Source organism: Lathyrus oleraceus, chromosome 6 (genome assembly GCF_024323335.1).
Source record: "Lathyrus oleraceus cultivar Zhongwan6 chromosome 6, CAAS_Psat_ZW6_1.0, whole genome shotgun sequence".
Taxonomy (NCBI): Eukaryota; Viridiplantae; Streptophyta; class Magnoliopsida; order Fabales; family Fabaceae; genus Lathyrus; species Lathyrus oleraceus.
Genome location: NC_066584.1, coordinates 302,956,637 through 302,961,428, shown reverse-complemented (window position 1 = coordinate 302,961,428; position 4,792 = coordinate 302,956,637).

The following is a 4,792-nucleotide window of genomic DNA, read 5'->3' as shown; positions in this document are numbered from 1 at the left end:
GGATAGGTTGCTTCCTAAATCGTGCAAAGGACTTAAACCAATACAAGATCAATTCTCTTCTTCTTTTTGGCATGGCAAGTTGTTGGAACTTGGTTCACTAATCAAGACTTCTAACTTGTGTTGTTGCCTACATTATTATTGACCGGCCTCAGATAGTTGTGACTTCTATATAAGTCCAATTACGATTGCTTAACATAGCGCTAAATTTGCCTTAGGGCACACTAACTACTAACATTAACCATTAACCATTAACATTTACTTTTTGCACTTTACATTTATGCAATTTATTATTCTTGTACATATTATCCATTTGCTTTTTCCTTTGCTCACTTGAGCACATGTTTATGCTAATGTCATTTGCCTTTTGATCACTTGAGCATATAATTGTATATATATCTTTTGTACTTGTGTTTGTCTGTTTGTTGTGAACCAAATGCAAAGAATTGGACAAAATGGACTTAGATCTTAGGACTTTACCCAAGCTAATGGAGTTTGAAGAGAAACTAGGCCTCATTCCTTTAGAATGCTTAAATGTCAAAGAGCAACTAGGCCTCATGCCTTTAGAATGCTTAAAGCTTGAAGATGAACATTGAAAGGACCATATTCTAAACAACCTCTTGTCCATTCTTTGATTGTATTATAGAACTTTTTGATGTGTGTGTTCCTTTGTGCTAGGGATTCCAACTTGAGCCAAATTGAGTAACCATTACCATGAGCTCCTAAGAGAGAGAGATCCAAAATACATTTAGGATCCTTTCCAAGAGTTCATTTGATTGATTGCTTGAGTTTATGCTTTGTGTGATTTGCTTATTCCAAAGGATAAGAGCTACTTGGATCATCAATATGATCTCAAGAGAGGAACTCCATTTGTGGTTTTGCTTCTTGTCCCTTACCTCTTTGCATGTTTAGGACTCTAGCCATTCTTCTTCTTCCCTCCACTCTAACCCAAGCCAAAACTTTTGTGCAAACATCTAACACTTGTTTTCAACATTAGAAACCTAAGCCTTATGCTTTTGATTTCCAAACTTTCTTTTCTTAATACTTATTTTGAATTGAATCTCTAAATCAACTTTGACCATGTTTTGCATATACTTTTCATTGGTAAATATAACCCATTCAAATGTATTTTTGTGGTTTCAATGGCCACTTTCTTAATCAAAATTTTCCATAACCTTTAGCTATTAGGTTTGAGTTATCCTTGAGGTAGATGTAATACTCACCTATATCCTTAGTGATGGACAATGAGTCTTCCATGCTTATTATAGGGTTAACCCCTCACTAGCATGTTGAAGTTATCCTCACATGGTGGATTTGTTGGTTTTAAGTTGAGTTTTCTCCCTTGGATAACAAAAGACCTTAAGGCTTTTGGACCAATCAATTCACCAACTCATTTTGAGATTTTTACCCTGAACTACGAGGTTTTGATCCTAATCTTTTTTAAGATGGTACGTAGGCAATGGGTTTATCCATCCAAACACAAAAAATGTAAATAACTTGTATATTCTCTTCTCATCTTTTCAATCATGTTTGCACAAACAAATTTTTTACAAAATAACAACCTTACAACAAATGTGAAAAGGTCTCCCTAGGAGTACCTAGGATGTTTTGGGTGCCTAACACCTTCCCATTGCATAACCAACCCCCTTACCCAGATCTCTGACTCTCTTTTACTAGTTTTTGATTCGATAAAACTTTTAGGTTTTTGTTCGCTTTCTAACCATTCCTTTGGATAAATAGAAGTGCGGTGGCGACTCGACTTGTATGATTTACCTTGGATTTAGTCAATATCTCTAATGGTAACGAATGCCCCACTACAGTTAGGTCATATCTGAACCTGCTGTCAGAACTTCTTGGTACTCCCCATTGTCAGGTCATGTATGAACCCATTGATGTTGAGCCTTTATTCCAGTGTTATCAGGTCACGTATGAACCTGTTGCTGAACCTTTTGTTCCAATGTTGTCAAGTCATGTATGAACTTGTTGTGGAAATTTTCTCAAAATGTTCAAGTTGGTCATCAGGTCATGTATGAACCTGTTGATATACTCTTCTTGAATTTTTCTGAGTTTGTTAGGTCATATCTAAACCTGCTGTCAGAACTTCTTGATATCCCTCAGCATTGTCAGGTCATATATGAACCTGTTGTTGAGCTTTCATTCCAGTATTACCAGGTCATGTATGAACCTGTTTTGAAGAATCTTTCTCTATGTTTATTTCAGTGTTGTCAGGTCATGTATGAATTTGTTGATACATTCTTCTTGAATTTTTCTGAGTTTGTTAGGTCATATCTGAACCTGCTGTCAGAACTTCTTGATATCCCTCAGCATTGTCAGGTCATGTATGAACCTGCTGTTTGAGTTTCCATTCAAGTATTACCAGGTCATGTATGAACCTGTTTTGAAGAGTCTTTCTCTATGATTGTTTTAGTGTTATCAGGTCATATATGAACCTGTTGTTGAGATTTATTCCAGTATTACCAGGTTCTTGATATTCCCCAGCATTGTCAGGTCATATATGAACCTGTTGTTGAGCTTTATTCCAGTATTACCGGGTCATGTATGAACCTGTTTTGAAGAATCTTTCTCTATGATTGTTTCGGTGTTGTAAGGTCATGTATGAACCTGTTGTAGAAATTTTTCATATTCGGGTTTAGTAAGTCATATGTGAACTTACTACCGAAATCTCTTGTATTCTAAGTATTGTTTATCAACTTTCACTTCGATTACTCCCCAGTGTGTGTCTGATTCTCCAGCAGGATTGTTTTCCCCAGCAAGTTGTTTTTTACCATTTGTTTGTCTCCCTGTAGACCATCAGCATTCCCCACAGATCTTTGTTTCATTCTGTATCCATCATAAAGCATCATGTTAGGGTTTATCTTATGTTCGATCATGTCCCTAGCAAATCAAATAAAAAGAGTCATTCATTCAGGCATTCATCTCATATCATATCCTATCATTTGCATTTCAGGATCAAAATTCGGGTCTTCTTAGTATTTAACTATCTCCCACTATGATCATATGAAGAGTTGTCCTGCTTCATATTCTCTAGTTGAAGATACTTAAATAGGGGCAACTGTCATACCCCAATTTTGACCCTGAATCGCTGATTCAATACATTCATCATAGCTATTGCATGTCTACATAGCATACCATGTATTCCATACCGCATAGTGCCTAAAATATCAGTCGATATAATTTTTTCGGATCTACAGACAAACCGATTGAATTAATCAAAGGATGTGCGTTAAATCAGTGAACGAAAATTTTTAAAATCAAGCTTCTAGACATCAATTTTATTAATCTACGTTTCACGTAGTTTAATCTGATATGCTCGATTTATTTTTCAGCTAATTTTTCGGCCACCTTTTGATCAGTTCAAGCCTGTTTAACCGGTCAAAATTTATTTCAAAATTAAAAGAAACGCTGTATTTTTCTAATAAGTTTATTTTGCACAGATCATTTTGGTGCATTCAGTTTAATTCTCCAGGAACTTTTACATCCGATTTTTATTCATTTTATTTTTATCATTTTGTTAACATGTCCATAAAGAATAAATATAATTAATTGTACTTTTATCATTGTTTTATTTTGATTATTTATAATTGTTTGACCTTTGTTAATTTTATTTCTTTTAAACTCTTGCTATCATCAATAAAATATCAAAGGGCATTTTGGGATTTTAGCAGTATAGAAAACCCTAATTATTCACTATATATGTTCCCATTGGCCAAGGCTTAGAGGAGGAACGGTCGCACCATTATCATGTTATCTCTATTCTCCCTCACTCCTCTACAAATATAAAACAAAAAAAAAACCACCTTCTTCTTCTTGACACCTCCACCGCGACCTCACCTTCTCCCTAACTGTTCCTCTTCTCTCCTCACACGCCTACCACCACTCGCTCACCTCTCCTCTGAAAAGATAAAACAAAAAAGAAACTGTTCCTCTTCTCTTCTCACCGTATCCGCCGCCACACCCTTCAAAACCCTTAAAACCGTCTTCACCGAAACCCTTCATCCACCCTTAAAACCGTCGACCGTCGCACCTCCACCTTCAACACCATCACCATCTATCTATTCGCTACCCACCAAAAACGGGTTTCTGCTCTTCAACCACACTTCAATTACCACCCTTCGCCACCATTCACAGCCGTAACAGAACTTACACCTACTCCACCTTGCGTCTCAACACTCCGCAAACCCCATCCTTATCTATTTCAAACACAACCTCACATCAATCTTCCACTCGATTCTCCTTTAAACCCCTCAGATTCAAAAGGCTCAGCACCAAATCCAGCAAGAGATTTATCTGCGAGGCTATGAAATCTTCAATGGCGGTTGAAGTTGAGGTATTCGAGAAAGAGGCACTAGCTGTTTCTCTGGCAAAATACGTCCCTGATCTCTCCAATAAGTTTACTCAACAAAGAGGGGCTTTCACTGTTTGCTTGTCTGGTGGCTCTTTGATCAATTATCTTCGGAAATTGTTGGAGCCTTCGTATGTTGATTCTATTGAATGGGGTAAATGACATGTGTTTTGGATGGATGAGAGAGTTGTACCAAAGGATCATGAAGATAGTAACTATAAGCTTGCTTTTGATGGCTTTCTCTCCAAGGTCGAATCACTTCGGCGATTTTGGCTCGGGGTTGTGGATTAACTGGAAAGCTCATCACCTGATTCGACCATCCAAGGCCATCCAGCGAACCATTCGTCGCCGATATCCCCAAAGCTAACTTCACGCACATACGTTCTTTATCTCCGCCAATACAGAACTCTCCCGAAGACATCCTTCAAACGC